Source organism: Schistocerca nitens, chromosome 12, assembly GCF_023898315.1.
Source record: "Schistocerca nitens isolate TAMUIC-IGC-003100 chromosome 12, iqSchNite1.1, whole genome shotgun sequence".
Lineage (NCBI taxonomy): Eukaryota > Metazoa > Arthropoda > Insecta > Orthoptera > Acrididae > Schistocerca > Schistocerca nitens.
The window spans coordinates 29,477,568-29,494,400 of record NC_064625.1 but is presented as its reverse complement, the minus strand read 5'-3'; the positions used below and the strand labels follow the sequence as shown (position 1 = coordinate 29,494,400).

At 37.1% G+C, this 16,833-nt stretch overlaps 1 long non-coding RNA gene across 1 annotated transcript in view; it reads right to left on the bottom strand.

The window, feature by feature from the left end:
- Positions 1-3,901: 3,901 nt before the first annotated feature.
- LOC126215216 (uncharacterized) overlaps positions 3,902-16,833 on the bottom strand; it is an 82,284-nt gene continuing 69,352 nt past the window's right edge. The window contains exon 3 of the long non-coding RNA XR_007542105.1: positions 3,902-4,241. This is a non-coding gene — a long non-coding RNA (uncharacterized LOC126215216). The remainder of the gene's footprint in view (positions 4,242-16,833) is intronic.

The following is a 16,833-nucleotide window of genomic DNA, read 5'->3' as shown; positions in this document are numbered from 1 at the left end:
ACTGTGATGTAGGTTAAGATCCCAAGTATCACACACTATAGCCACTCAGCCTAGTGGGCTCTCACTTGCGAGTAATTGACAAAAAAAAAGGTTGATTTTGTGTGACTCAAAAGTGTAAAAAGTTGTTACACAGACTCGCTGTGTGATGTAATTAATACTGTAAGGGTTTCACATGCAGGAGATTGTGGGTTCTCATCTTGTCTTGTGCTATCAATTGTTTTATTTTTAAATCTTTATCAAAATGACTTAGATCAATTAACTGACTAAAAATTATCATCAATGTAATTTTTAATTCCATTCCTTTGTCCCATTATTTTAATCATCATATAAACTTCTGCATTTGCTCTCCTTTTTATTCCTGTCCTCTTTCCACTTGAAATCCTTGTTTACATGTGTCCAGTTAATTTCAACATATTAAATTCAATTTTGTTTTGTTTTTATCGTCACATTTTTTTGTCCTGTTTTTGTATTCATTATATCTATTCCTCATTTTTCTTGAATTTCATTTTACTTAGTAGTCCTTTCATGTAACTCTTCATCTGCACTATTTTGTCCATAGTGCAATAGGAATTTAGGCTGTATTTTATATGTATGTTTGATGATTACCAAGCAAAAAAACTGCACATCTTGAAATGAAAAATACATTTTCATGCCATGGCACAGGGAGTGTAAACAGATTATTTCATCCTTTGTTTTTTAACTGAATTTTCAATTAACTGAATATTATAATAGATAAATATAATTAAATGAACATTCACAAAATTTCCAAATGGAAAGAAGTGATATAAAGAAAACAAATGGAAAAGTTCATACAGTGATTAAAATGATGTGACAAAGGACTAGAAATAAAAACCCACACTTAAACCAGTTAATTGAATAAAATAATGATCAAAGTTATTTTGATAAAGATTTAAAAACAAAAAATTCAAGGCATCAGAAAGGATTTGAATCCACAACCTCCTGCACGTGAAGCGCTTACTCTATCTATTACATCATGCAAGCACTCTCTCTGATACAGTATTGAGTGCCACCCAGAATCACAAAATTCTTTTTTTCATCAGTTACTCACAAATGAGGGCCCACCAGTGTGAATGACTGCAGAGTGTGATACCCGAGATCTTGATGTACTTCATTCTATATTTGGTTTCAAGAAGTCGACCCCCACCACTGGGGAGCTCTCATTGTTAGGTTGGTAAATGGGTGGGATACAAGTAGCAGAAGGTGAAAACAGGAAAACAGTGATGGTGCAGGGAGCAGTGGGAGCATCACAAAGTAACATGTAGCGAGTGCTCTACAAAGGATGTTTTTATCCGTATCATCCACAGTAGGTCCATGTTCTTTAAACAGATTGCTCCACGAGTCCAAACCTGCCAACGGTTACTGTGGAAACTTGTTTCTCGGCAATATTTCGTGAACTTCTATTTTTGGATGAGGCCTCAGACTCTTGATCCCAACATTAAGGGGGGGGGGGGGGGGGTATAATGGATTTTGGTCCCAAAAAATTCAATTTTTTGAAAATATTTTCTTGATCTACACAGTTTAATCTATGTTGTGTGTGAATTTTATAATGATAGCAGCTTTAGAAATGCCTTTAAATTGTTAAACTGATTAACTCTGCACTGGCGGCCACTATCACCTTTTCCAACATTTGAGAAACTGCTTGCTTCTGGAATTTGTGTCAGTGTGAAGGCTATTTTCTTTCAATATCTTTGGCTGACATATGTATCTTTGGCTTAAAACTTTCTTGCACGTGGTTTATGTTTTGACAATACTAACACATATTAGTAGGTAGAAAGTTGAATTTGCAAACCCTTACGTGGAAGTCAAGATTCATGCATTAAGGGTGGTGGAAAAACTGTGTTTAGGAAATGGAGGTTTCATGGAAATCTTCAGCAATGAAACTTGGGACAGGATAATTGGGCATGTGCGTGAATGATGGTGATATGGATTTTACTGGATTCAGACGTATTGATTTACAGCTCCTCTGCCAGGTTACAAAGCTTTCATGTTCACATGTTAGTTGTACAAATACAGAATGCATGATTGTTGTTGTTGTTGTTGAAGAAAGAAGAGTGGGAATAGCTTGTGATTTTAAATTAATTTGTAATTTGTGTGGCTATGAATTTTCATTTTTCTCCCACAAAAAATGTGACACTGGTACCTATGAAAGCAATCTTAGGTTAGCATATGCTCCAAGATGTCTTGGGCAGGGCAGGGAAGGAGGTAATTTATTGTGCGGTTTTCTCATCATGCCTCCACCTTGCGCAAGGTTTGAAAAAAAAAATGAATGATTCTGTATGCGATACTGCCAAAGTTTCTACGAAGAAACAAATCAAAAAGAAATAGATCCTGGGGTAGATATTCATGACAGTGTATCTCCTACAGATATTACTGACCTGTGTGTGTCTGTAGATGGGACCTGGATGAAAAGGGGTCACACATCTCTGTGGAGAGTTGCAGCTGTTATTGGTATTGACTCAGGTAAAGTTTTAGATGTAGAAATTATATCTAAATACTGCCACCAGTGTGCAACAAGGAAAATGTGCAACAATGAAGACAGTGAGAAACTGTGGCAAGAAAAGCATGTAGTAGTATGCACCAAAAATTATAGTGGCTTAAGTGAGGGCATGGAGGCTGCTGCAGTTGTGAGGATGTTCTCCATATCTGATGATACACTAAATACCTTGGTTATGGGGACTCCTCTTCATTTGAAGCTGTAACAGACAAAAATCTATACAATACAACAATGTAAAAGTTGGAACATGTGGCCACATCCAATAGAGGCTTGTTTGTAGGCTTCACCACTTGCTGAAAGAGAAGAAAGGTAAAGTACTTGATGGAAAACCACTAGGTGGAAACTGATGGCTTACTCTGAAAGAAACTGATTCTCTTCAGGTGTTTTGTGGCAGAGCTATCAGGAAAGACACACACAATTTAGAAGCAATGAGGCGTGCTGTGTGGGCAATTTTTTTTTTTGCCAAAAACTATCTACTGACCAAACACCAATGCACAATCTGTGTCCAAAAGATAATTGGTGTAAGTTCAGCAACAGAAATGAGACATATTCACATAAACCTTCATTACGAGAACCTGTTATGAATGCAATTATGCCCACATTCCAGTTTCTTGCAAACCCTGATTTATTGAGGAAGTGTCTTCACGAAAGAGAGACAAAATGCAAATGAAAGCCTCAATAATTGAACTTTGATTAGATGGTCAGAAAGTACATTCTGTGGACTTTTAAGTTCTCAAAATAGGTGTCTATAATGCAGTTTTATGTTACAATAATGGAAATAATGGCAGAATTGAAGTGTTGAGGACAGTTGGTATAGATTCTGGAGTGTTTACAACAAAAGCATTTTACACCATCGACGAGAGCAAGGTCAAGGAAGTTAACAGATCAGTGTCTTACGTGCAAATACAGGCCAGGCAGATTTGAAGAGGAGAGAAGAGAAACCTGGAGAATGAGTATCAGTATAGAGGATTTTAAAATTGAGGTGAGCTTATTACTTTTAGAAGTATGAGTCTTTGAACCTCATTTTCTTTGTTTTACATTATTAGAAGACTTTTCTCAAAAAGTATTGTGCTAATGTTGTGAAATTTTCCAGAACTGTTCACAACTTGTATCTGTCTCCCTGGAATTGAGAAGTATGAGATCCTGCAATTATATTCTGATTTTTAAATGACTGTATGTAGAAAAAAGTTTATTCTGGATTTGCAAAATTAAAAACTCTGTCAATGACACAGTTTGTACCATACATTAATAACTGTAGGTCAATGGTCTCTCACCCTTCTCAGGACACTACAATAAAATTTTCAGATTAACTACATGATTAGAATTTGAGTTATGGCTTTTTTATGAAAAAAAAACAAATTAAAAAGTCAAATTTCTGGCAAAATATTAATCCTGCATATTTTTATTATATTTTTCCATTAAAACACAGCTCTTTTGCTTTACACATGCAAAATTTTATATTTGTACAATAATAAATGTGGCTGAAATTATTTTTTAAATAAATGTTTACATTTTCTATTACATCCGCCCCTTAAAGCTGCTTCTTTAAGCTTCGTCAGTAGACTTTCTCAGTAGAGTTTACATCTATCTTGACGAGTCTTCCAGATCAGTTCCTTCAGTATCTTTGTGACACGCTCCCATGGGTTAAACAAACCTGTGACCATTGTGCTGCCCTTCTCTGTATACGTTCAATGTACTCTCTCAGTCCTATCTGGTATGGGTCCCACTGAAAAGAGAAAAAAGAACTCTTCAGTTACAAAGTAGTTTCATCTTTTGAATTTACATATAAGCTCATAAGATGCTCCCTATGCATAATGTATGAAATTTTGTAATTGCAATAACTTTTGATTCCAACATTTTTAATGAAACTAATTATCTCATTGCGACCAGAACAACAAACTGAATGATCGGAATAATAATGTGTGTGGAGGGGATTTGTTTCTGCAATTTTGGTAATTAGCACAACATATGCTTAATGTAGGAACTTACATATCAAAATTTTGAGAAGAAAATTAGTAAAAATTTTGCATATATCTTGACACATGAAATAGGAGGGCATACGAAGTCATCACACCGTGCCTCTGCTGTTAGAAGATTTTTCTCTGATGGGATTCAGAGAGTGATGCAGCTACTGAATAACTGTTCTCCAGTTCACAGCCCTCTAGCATGTGAGCTGGTACACTAGTACACAAAGAACATTCTCACTTGTGTGGCATGTTCTATGTGGGCTTACAATCACTGAAACCCACTAATCCTCTCACTAGGGATCATCATCAACCTGACCTCATATTTTAAAGATACAAAAGCACACTTGCAAGGCATCAGTCCCAACAATTGGTCCCATGCAAAAATTTGGGCCATAATTCTGATGGTACTCAACAATGACCTCCTGAACATACAGCTTTTAAAGATACGTGCACATGCCACTTGTCACTTGGTCAACCCACTGCAGCTGCCTAATACCCGAGTGTGAAGTTCTATACAATGGAATGAGGAAGAACTTTGTACAATACCATTCTGACATCAGCAATATGTTTTGATCAAGGCAATGTGTGCACTGTACCTAGTGCCAGAGAGCTCTTTGTTTTGAACATTTTTATGTTGTGATTCATAAATGCAGTGTAAATGAATGGAATGAATTAGTCTGCCATTAAAGAGGTACCATACTGTAGGGACTATAATAAGCAATTTTTCCTTTGAAAAATTGCCTCTAATTCAGGTGAATATATACTCTAAATTAATATAAAAATGCCTGGTGTTAGATTTAAAATTACCTCCAGTCTTGAAAATGGCCATATATTCAATGCCGCAGGAAACCTATCTATCTATCTATCTATCTATCTATCAACACTGGAGTCAACTGGCAGCAGCAGTGCACCGACGCAATGACCATAAGTTGCGTGGATTCACAAGCTTGCTAACACTGTACTTCCTGCCCAACCATCACAAACCCAGAACACTGTCTAACCTGTAACACAGCATTGCCATCTGCAGTGCCAGTGGACTCGAACTGAAAGTGATTTGTGTTATCAGTAAGAGTACAATACTTTTGTTAGTACAGTACATGACAAGGGAGGGTGGATGAGGATGGTATGAGATTATGGAGTAACAGTGAGTGGGAGAGAAGGAAAGGTGCTTTATTGAAGAAGAGTTTTCTTGTGATGTATTAGTTTAGTAGTCATTTGAAAAATTCTGTGAAAGAGAAAATAGACAAAAATACAGAGCTTGCTGTTATTCTGGGAGAACAGCATCACAATTGCAACCTCTTGATGACATGGTAAATAAATCATTTAAAGTGTGTACGAGAGAGGAATGGAACAAATGGATGATCAATGAAACCCAACATGTATTCACATTGAAGGGAGGTTTAAGACTACCTACAATTAAATGCGTGTACGTGGATAAAACAGTCGTAATCTTGATGGAGGGTAGACAACGTTAAATCTTTCAAGAAGTGCGGTATAAGTAACACTATCTATGGCAGTGAAGATGATCTTATGTACGAAGAGGATAACAATGATAAAGAGGGAGAAGAAGAACCTTTAAGTTCAGATGATGGTTTCCAGTCATTTTAATGGTCAGTTCAGTTTTATAAACTAAGAATTTATAGTCTGGCTTTGCAATCTAATAAATAGGAGAATGTAATTTTTTAAAAAGGTGTTTAAAAATTAAGACTTATCCAACAGTCTGCAGCATCTTGTAGTACTTAAAATACAGTAGCACAATGCTGTTTCATTATCAATATCATCCTGTGTCATTCCCTCTGGATTTTAAAGCTGACACTATTAAAATACAGTAAAGTTGAAGGTATACCATTCTTCAATGTAACTGGCATGAGTAATCCGTGAAGTGAAAACCATTAACTTTGTTTCATAATAGTTCTTCAGTTGCTTACGTTTATTCATTTTGATTTTGATGTGTGTTCAGGGTGATCCAAAAATCCAGTCAAAATGAACTTTTAAGTGCTAACAACTACAAGAATTGTGATAAGAAAGTGTTAAAATTCATCCAGTGTAGCAACTGTCATTTTTTTTAATTCGATAGACAAAAAAATCTACACACACACACACACACACACACACACACACACACACACACACACACACACACAGAGAGAGAGAGAGAGAGAGAGAGAGAGAGAGAGAGAGAGAGAGAGAGAGAGAGAGCGCACAGTTGTGATTGGTGAGCTTTCAGAGCCATCAGCTCCTTCATCCAGATGGTTTGAAGGGGAAGGAAGAAGGTTGAAGGAAAAGGACTGGAGATGTCTAAGAAAAAGGGGTAGACTTTGGAAAAGTCGTCCAGAACTGCAAGTCAGGGAGATTTACTGTATGGTATGAGAAGGAAAGAGACCATTGGGACTGCATTCAACGAGATTTGAAAACTTGAGAGCTCAAAGGTGGAAGACAGGGCAATATGCAAGGCAGAGATTACTACTGAAACATCATGCGTTAGTTAATAGGAGTGAGAAGCTAACTGCTTTGTACATAACAGAACAGTTAAAAATAGATGGGAAAGACAATGAAAGACGTAGAAAACTAAAATGGAGTGAAGCAAAGATTAGTTACAGTGAAGAAAAGCTGAGACTGAAGAAATTAATGTAAATTGAGACCAGGTGGGTGGTGATAACTAAGGACATGTAGTGCTACTTCCCACCTGCAGAGCTCTGGGAAACTGGTGACTGGGGGAAGAATCCAGATGACATGTGGTGAAACAGGTACCGGGGTTACGAATGTCATGTTGTAGGGGATGCTTTGCAATAGGATATTGCAAGTTGCCAGTATATACCCTCTGCCTATGCCCATTCATCCTAATTGATAATTTGGTGGTAGTCATGGTGCTGTAGAAGGCTGGTATATGACGTGTCATTTCGCAGTTGACTCTCCCTTGAATAGTACATGCTTTGCCAGGTACAGGTCTATTGTAGATGGTGGTAGGAGGGTGAATATGGCAAGTCTTATAGTGGGGACAGTCACAGGGTAGGAGCCATAGGGTAGGAAGATGGATGCAGAAGGAGCATAGGGTCTGACAAGAATACGGCAGAGATTGGGAGGGCGACAAAGCTATTCTAGGTGTAGTGGGCAAAATTTCAGACAGAATGGATCTCATTTCAGGGCATGATTTTATGAAATCATGGCCCTGTTGAAATAGCTGATTAACACATTCCAGACCAATATAATACTGAGTCACCAATGGTGTGCTTCGAAGCAGTTTTGTGAAGGAATCAATTTGAGGATTGGATGTGATGGCCTGGGAAATCTGCTACTTAACTAGGCTGGCAGGGTAATTACTTGCAGTGAAAGCTGAGGTGCGAATGGTGGTGTATTGCTATAAAGAGTCTGCATCTGAACAAGCATGTGGGCCTCTGATGCCAAGGCTACATGGGAGGGAATGTTTGACATGTAAAGGATGGCACTTTCAAAATGTAAGTACTGTTGTTTGTTGGTAGGTTTATTGTGGACAGCAGTGTGTAGCTGTCCTTCAGTGAGGATGAGTTCAACATCAAGGAAAGTGGCATGGGATTCAGAACAGGACCATGTGAAATTTAATTGGGCAAAGGGTTTCAGAGATTCCAGGAATTTTAGCAGGTCAGTCTCACTGTGAGTCCATATGGTGAAGACATCATCAATGTATCTAAACCAAACCAGGACTAAAGACTTACGGGTCCCAGGAAAGCTCCTTGCAAGCAACCCATGGAAAGGTTGGCATAGGCAGGTGCCATCCTCGTTTCCATGGCTGTACCCCTGATCTGTTCATGTATCTGCCCCTCAAAGGTGAAATAGTTGTTGGTAAGTAAAGTTGAATAAGGTGAGTAGGAACGATGTCTTAGGTTAGGAATTAGGTGGGCTCGACAAGGGAAATTTCCTGCAGTAGACAGACCATGTAAACCAACAACTACTTCACCTTTGAGGGGCAGACACATGAACAGATTGAGAGTACAGCCATGGGAACCAGAATGGCATCTTCCTACACCAACCTTTTCATGGGTCACTTGCAAGGGGCTTTCCCGGGATCCATAAGTCTTCAGCCCCTGGTTTGGTTTGGATACATTGATGACATCTTACCATATGGACTCATGGTGAGGCTGACCTAAAATTCCTGGAATCTCTTAATACCTTCTCCCAATTAAATTTCACATGGTCCTATTCCGAATCACATGCCACTTTTCTTGATGGTTATCTCATCCACCCCAAAGGCCAGCTACAAACTTCCCTCCACATTAAACCTACCAACAAGCAACAGCAGTTACATTTTGACAGCTGCCATCCTTCACATGTCAAATGGTCCCCTCCCTTACAGCATTGGCATCCGAGGCAAACTTATTTGTTCGAATCCAGACCCTCTACAGCAATACACCACCATTCTCACCTCAGCTTTCACACCCAATTACCCCACCAGCCTAGTTAAAAAGCAGATTTTCTGGGCCATCACTTCCAGTCCTGGCACTGCTGATACCTCCACAAAACAGCTTCGGAGCATGCCATTGATAACTCAGTATTATCCTGGTCTGGAATGTGTTAACTACTTTGACCTTGCCATGATTTCCTAAACCATGCCCTGAAATGAGATGCATTCTTTCTGAAATTTTGCCCATCACACCTGCAATAGCTTTCTGTTGCCCTCCCAATCTCTGCAATATTCTTGTCAGACCCTGTGCTCCTCCTGGACCCATTCCCCTACCCTATGGCTCCTACCCCTGTGACCGTCCCCACTGCAAACCTTGCCATATGCACCATCCAACCACAACCTATAATAGCCCTGTACCAGGCAAAACATATTCTATCAAAGGGAGAGCCACATGGAAAACACACATACCAGCTATTACGTAAACACTGTTCAGCCTTCTACATTGGCATGACTACCACCAAATTATCGATTAGGATGAAAGGGCATAGGTAGAGGGTATATACAGACAACTCACAATATCCTGTTGCAGAGCATCCCCTACAACATGACATTCGAGACCTAGACACCTGTTTCACCACATGTGCCATATGGATTCTTCCCCAGATGCCAGTTCCTCAGAACTCTGCAGGTGGGAACTAGCACTACTGCATGTCCCTGGTTCTCACCACCTACCTGGCCTTAATTTACGTTAATTTCTTCTGTCTCAGCTTCTCTTCACTAACTACTCTTTGCTTCACTCTGTTTTAGTTTTCTACATCTTTCACTGTCTTTCCCATCTATTTTTCACTGCCCCATCCCACTTCCATCACATACAATGCACTTACCTTCTCACTCTTATTAACTCATGTACGATGTTTTAGTAGTAATCTCTGTCTTCCATATTACCCTGCCTTCCACCTGTAAGCTCTCTGATTTTTCATATCTTGTCCGATGCAGTTCCCAACAATCTGTCTTTCCTTCTCATCCCGTACGTTAAGTCTCCCTCGACCCATGGTTCTGGATGACTTTCCCAAAATCTACCCCTTTTCGTAGACCTCAACAGTCCTTTTCCTTCACCTTTCCCCTTAAAACTTCTGCCTGAAGAAGTAGCCACTGGCTCTTAAAGCTTACCAAGCACAACAGTCTTACGTGTGTGCTCTGCTGCCACTTGGTGAGTAGATTTTTTATCTATCCAATGAAAAACATTATCAATAATTAATTGTCAACACTGGTTTCATGAGAAATGTTCCAAAGTAAGCATAAAATTTGTAACTGACAATTATTTACTGTCCTCTCTTAAGTGCGTTTCTGATGCATATGAAAGCTAATTTAGAAACATAATCAGAAGAAAGGAGCACTTCAAAATGATATGTTTACTCTAAACAAAAAGTATACTGCTCTGGAGAATAAGAGTATTTAGGGAAAAGAAAATACACCACTCTCCATCACTAGATGATCACAGCAAAGAATGTAATGTAAACAAGACGGACATGTTGATTCACCTCACAAAGTATACTTGATCAAAAGACAGCCGTAAATACCAGGAAAGTGTGGACATCTCAGCTTCGTGTAACAATGGTTTTTTCAAAGGCATACACGAAATTTACATCTAACAACAGCTCAGCAGTGGAAAAATGGTTAAAGAAGAAGAAAGTTATACTATTTGGCAATAGTCATGCACACAAAACTCAAATAATTGATGAACAATGAATGATAGTGTTCAAGTTTCTGGCTTCAAAAAACATGGAGCAAGTTTTGACAATATAACGATGAGTATTAACAAAGAATGTTCTGATCTCCCAAGGACTGATTGTGTTGTGTTCATAGGGGGTTCTAATAACATCTACAGAAATATATTAATTATTAAGAAGCTGTTTACAGTACTGTGGTTCTTGGATTTCACCAATGTAATCTTAACAAGTTGGCCACTAAGGTATGACCTACCAGACTGGTCATGTGTTAAAACAGAAGTTACACCAACTAATTTGAAGCTGTCAAGATACTGCACCATGTTTGTGAATGTTACGGTGACAGACATTACTACTATGAAAGAAACTGTTTCACACACAATAGAATACACCCCAACTAATATGGTAAATAGATGCTAGCTTTGAATGTAAATAATGCTCTAGAAGAGATCTCTCCCGTCAATGAAAGTAGAGATAAGTCTTATTGTGCTGGGTGCTCTCAGGGAAACAGTGAAACAATTCCCTTTGATTTTGGTTCACAAGAAACAAAAGAACAGGAAGGGCACCCATGCAGATGCCACATTTAATGAGTAATTAAATGACACACTGTTTGAGGCAGTCCATCAGTAAGAAAGATGAAATCTTAAAAGTTAAAATATAAACTTGATAAATTATATTCACTTTCAGGTTATAATTTAGCAATGACCTTTCCGGGGGGGGGGGGGGGGGGGGGGAGAACAGTTTTGGAGGATCATGCATTCAAGTAGAGGACTCACTAAGCTTTGAAATCAAACTTAATTGCTTGAATGAACCTGACTAGTCAGCTACACGTTCGTTTTTAGACAAATTTGAAACCTTGCTGAGTAGGTTGCAGGTAGAAAGTTAAGTAACATATGAGTAAGAGCTGATGACAGGTTGGCAAAGTCTCTGCAGAACTTGCTATCTACAAGTGGCCTAATATTGAACTTTAGCAAGTACACTAGAGTGACAGTATCTTCTGCAACATGTATAGATAATATAGTGAGTAGTATGAACTATGGTGCTAGAGAAAAGTTCATGTTGTGCTTAAGGATATCTGACCAACTATTTTTATGTCATTGCCAAATGCAGTTAAAACTGCAACAGTGAAACAAGTCAGGAATTTCTAATACATCTGTCTCAAGACTAAATGCAACTTCCTGGTCATTCAACAACCAGCGATCAGTAAACTCAAACTACACTGCTTTTTTTATAAGAATTCACAAGTATCTTCAATGAATTTTTACCCTTTATAACAGCACATGACAAAAACTGTAAACACTCTTAGATAGCTGAAGGCATAAGGGCTTCTCGTATTAGAAAGAGGAAACTGCAGATGGAAGCAAAGAACTGTGATGCAGAGTTTGTGAGGTATGTAAACAAAACCGAAGAATATTTGGCAGAATAGTCAAACAGGCAAAACAAAAGACAAACAGTAAATATATATATATATCAAATGTCACAAATAAATCAAAAGCTGTATGGCAGATTAAGACAGAAAGAGGTACTGGAAAATCAAAAAGTTTTAATCCTAAATTAGAAATTAAAACTGATATACATGTGAAGAGTTCACTAGTTATTTTATAGCTTCAAACGAAACTGATGATCTCCCTCCAACACACATGCATCCCAATATGTAATTCAGTTCAGGAGAATTCAAATTTCTTATGTATCCTGCTATGATGTGGTCAACATTAAAAATTCCTCAAAACCTAAAGTCTGTGTGATGGGATGACATTCCAGCAAAAATAACAAAGCCAAAATGTGATAATATTGCACCCCAACTCTGTCACATAACAACTCAATCATTTGATGAGGGCTGCTTTCTGGACAGGCAGAAATATGCAGCAGTTAGACCTATTTACAAAAGGAGGAGACAAAAGAGATAGGAAATTTTTGCTCATTATCAATACTACCAATTTTTTCTAAAATATTTGAGTGGTTAGTGTATAACCAGTTATATTTTTCTAACAAAAGACATAACATTGTTAATAATCAGTATGGATTTAGGAAGGGCAAAGCAATGTGCACATTATTAATGAACTAATCACTAAATTAAGCCAATGTCTTGATAACAGTTTTCATCTGGTATCTGTGATCTCACTAAAGCATTTGATACGGTGAGCCATAAGCAGCTGCTCCTTAAAGTAGCTTCTTATGGCTTCCACATAAAAGCTTTAAATTGGTTCTCATCTTATCTCAAAAATAGGAAACTGAGTAGATGTACATCAAAATGTTGAAAAGCCCTGTTCTGATTGGAAGGAAATAAAAGCATGCGTACCCCAGGGGTCCAAACTAGGCCATTTGTTTCCATATTATATAAATGACAAGACATGTCAGGTAAGGTAACTTCAAACAATTCCTTATGCAGATGACTCAACAGCAGTATACTGTAAGAACATTGAAGAATTAGCACAGAAAATTAAAAACTCTTCAAGAACTAGAAAAGTTGGGTAAATAATAATTCTGTGAAACTAAACCTAACAAAAACACACATTGTACACGTAAGGCCCAAACAAACTGTTTAATATATCACACAGTTAAGTTGTTATGGCAGAGAACTGATCACTGAAGAATCTCTTAGTTCTTGAAATGACTATAAACAAAAACTTGTGATGGACTGATCTTTCAGACGCTTACTGATGCTGTTAAATAGCTTTTATTATGCAATGGGGGTTCTAAATGAAGTAACTGACTTAGCTGTTAAGAAAATTGCGTACCATGCATATTTTATATCAGTCATAAGATACAGCATAATTTTTTGGGGTGTTGAAAAAGGAAACCACCTCAGAGTATTCAAGCAACAGAAAAAATTTCAGAGCTATCACTGAAACAAACTGTAGACAGTCATGCAAACCATTGTTTGCAAGCCTTGAAGTCTTGACAATTCCTTTTATTTTATGTATGAGACACTTCTCTTTGCACTAAAAATCTCATATCTTTATTAAGGAATTCTGTTTTCACATGCTTATGAAACAACAGACTGACATTGTTTGAAAATACTCTATATTACATGCCTTTGAAGCTTGACAAAAAGTAGTCCAAGATCAAAGACTGCAAGCTAGAACGAACAGGAGCAAACACTGAAAAATATCTGAAAGGTAAATGTTACTACAGTGTGGATGACTTTTTAAAAAGGAAGATAAGCAGGAAGGATTAAATTTGGTTTGGTTTTCTACTTTTTCCGCATTAGTTCTATACGTAAGTTTACATTCTCTTCTTAACAAAGGTATATATTCTTTTGTGTGTGTACATACTTATATTTATGTGAACTACATATCTAAGTATGTACATGTGTAGACATGTGCCCTTTTTATGGAGGGGTGTGTTCTTTGTGTATGTAAATAACAGAAACATGAAAAATACTTTTCAAAAAATATTTAAACTGTTGCGGAAAATTTTATGACAAAGAAGAAATGTAATACGTATTTCTTTTTATGTTGTAATGTGCTTCTAGGTGCATGCACATGCTTTCTTTTAATGTATCTTTTTTGGTGTATACCAATGTAGGCATAAAATTATTTGAAAAGTCACCAATGTTTGACACACCTCCATACCTCCATAAAAAGGGAACTTGTCTACACGTGTAGATACTTAGATATGTAGTTCACATAAATAAAGTATGTACACACACAAAAGAATATATACCTTTGTTTAGAAGAGAATGTAAACTTACGTATAGAACTAATGCGGAAAAAGTAGAAAACCAAACCAAATTTAATCCTTCCTGCTTATCTTCCTTTTTAAAAAATCATCCACACTGTAGTAACATTTACCTTTCAGATATTTTTCAGTGTTTGCTCCTGTTCGTTCTAGCTTGCAGTCCTTGATCTTGGACTACTTTTTGTCAAGCTTCAAAGGCATGTAATATAGAGTATTTTCAAACAATGGCAGTCTGTTGTTTCATAAGCATGTGAAAACAGAATTCCTTAATAAAGATATGAGATTTTTAGTGCAAAGAGAAGTGTCTCATACATAAAATAAAAGGAATTGTCAAGACTTCAAGGCTTGCAAACAATGGTTTGCATGACTGTCTACAGTTTGTTTCAGTGATAGCTCTGAAATTTTTTCTGTTGCTTGAATACTCTGAGGTGGTTTCCTTTTTCAACACCCCAAAAAATTATGCTGTATCTTATGACTGATATAAAATATGCATGGTACGCAATTTTCTTAACAGCTAAGTCAGTTACTTCATTTAGAACCCCCATTGCATAATAAAAGCTATTTAACAGCATCAGTAAGCGTCTGAAAGATCAGTCCATCACAAGTTTTTGTTTATAGTCATTTCAAGAACTAAGAGATTCTTCAGTGATCAGTTCTCTGCCATAACAACTTAACTGTGTGATATATTAAACAGTTTGTTTGGGCCTTACGTGTACAATGTGTGTTTTTGTTAGGTTTAGTTTCACAGAATTATTATTTGCCCAACTTTTCTAGTTCTTGAAGAGTTTTTAATTTTCTGTGCTAATTCTTCAATGTTCTTACAGTATACTGCTGTTGAGTCATCTGCATAAGGAATTGTTTGAAGTTACCTTACCTGACATGTCTTGTCATTTATATAATATGGAAACAAATGGCCTAGTTTGGACCCCTGGGGTACGCATGCTTTAATTTCCTTCCAATCAGAACAGGGCTTTTCAACATTTTGATGTACATCTACTCAGTTTTCTATTTTTGAGATAAGATGAGAACCAATTTAAAGCTTTTACGTGGAAGCCATAAGAAGCTACTTTAAGGAGCAGCTGCTTATGGCTCACCATATCAAATGCTTTAGTGAGATCACAGATACCAGATGAACACTCTGTTATCAAGACATTGGCTTATTTTAGTGATTAGTTCATTAATAATGTGCACATTGCTTTGCCCTTCCTAAATCCATACTGATTATTAACAATATTATGTCTTTTGTTAGAAAAATATAACTGGTTATACACTAACCACTCAAATATTTTAGAAAAAATTGGTAGTATTGATAATGAGCAAAAATTTCCTATCTCTTTTGTCTCCTCCTTTTGTAAATAGGTCTAACTGCTGCATATTTCTGCCTGTCCAGAAAGCAGCCCTCATCAAATGATTGAGTTGTTATGTGACAGAGTTGGGGTGCAATATTATCACATTTTGGCTTTGTTATTTTTGCTGGAATGTCATCCCATCACACAGACTTTAGGTTTTGAGGAATTTTTAATGTTGACCACATCATAGCAGGATACATAAGAAATTTGAATTCTCCTGAACTGAATTACATATTGGGATGCATGTGTGTTGGAGGGAGATCATCAGTTTCGTTTGAAGCTATAAAATAACTAGTGAACTCTTCACATGTATATCAGTTTTAATTTCTAATTTAGGATTAAAACTTTTTGATTTTCCAGTACCTCTTTCTGTCTTAATCTGCCTTACAGCTTTTGATTTATTTGTGACATTTGATATATATATATATTTACTGTTTGTCTTTTGTTTTGCCTGTTTGACTATTCTGCCAAATATTCTTCGGTTTTGTTTACATACCTCACAAACTCTGCATCACAGTTCTTTGCTTCCATCTGCAGTTTCCTCTTTCTAATACGAGAAGCCCTGATGCCTTCAGCTATCTAAGAGTGTTTACAGTTTTTGTCATGTGCTGTTATAAAGGGTAAAAATTCATTGAAGATACTTGTGAATTCTTATAAAAAAAGCAGTGTAGTTTGAGTTTACTGATCGCTGGTTGTTGAATGACCAGGAAGTTGCATTTAGTCTTGAGACAGATGTATTAGAAATTCCTGACTTGTTTCACTGTTGCAGTTTTAACTGCATTTGGCAATGACATAAAAATAGTTGGTCAGATATCCTTAAGCACAACATGAACTTTTCTCTAGCACCATAGTTCATACTACTCACTATATTATCTATACATGTTGCAGAAGATACTGTCACTCTAGTGTACTTGCTAAAGTTCAATATTAGGCCACTTGTAGATAGCAAATTCTGCAGAGACTTTGCCAACCTGTCATCAGCTCTTACTCATATGTTACTTAACTTTCTACCTGCAACCTACTCAGCAAGGTTTCAAATTTGTCTAGAAACGGACGTGTAGCTGACTAGTCAGAGATATGATAGATTCTAATAATTAATATGCTGTACTCCAGAACTTCAGTTCAGCAGCTTTCAAATAATAGCTCTTCATTCAAGCAATTAAAAGTTTGATTTCAAAGCTTAGTCAGTCCTCTACTTGAATGCATGATCCTGCAA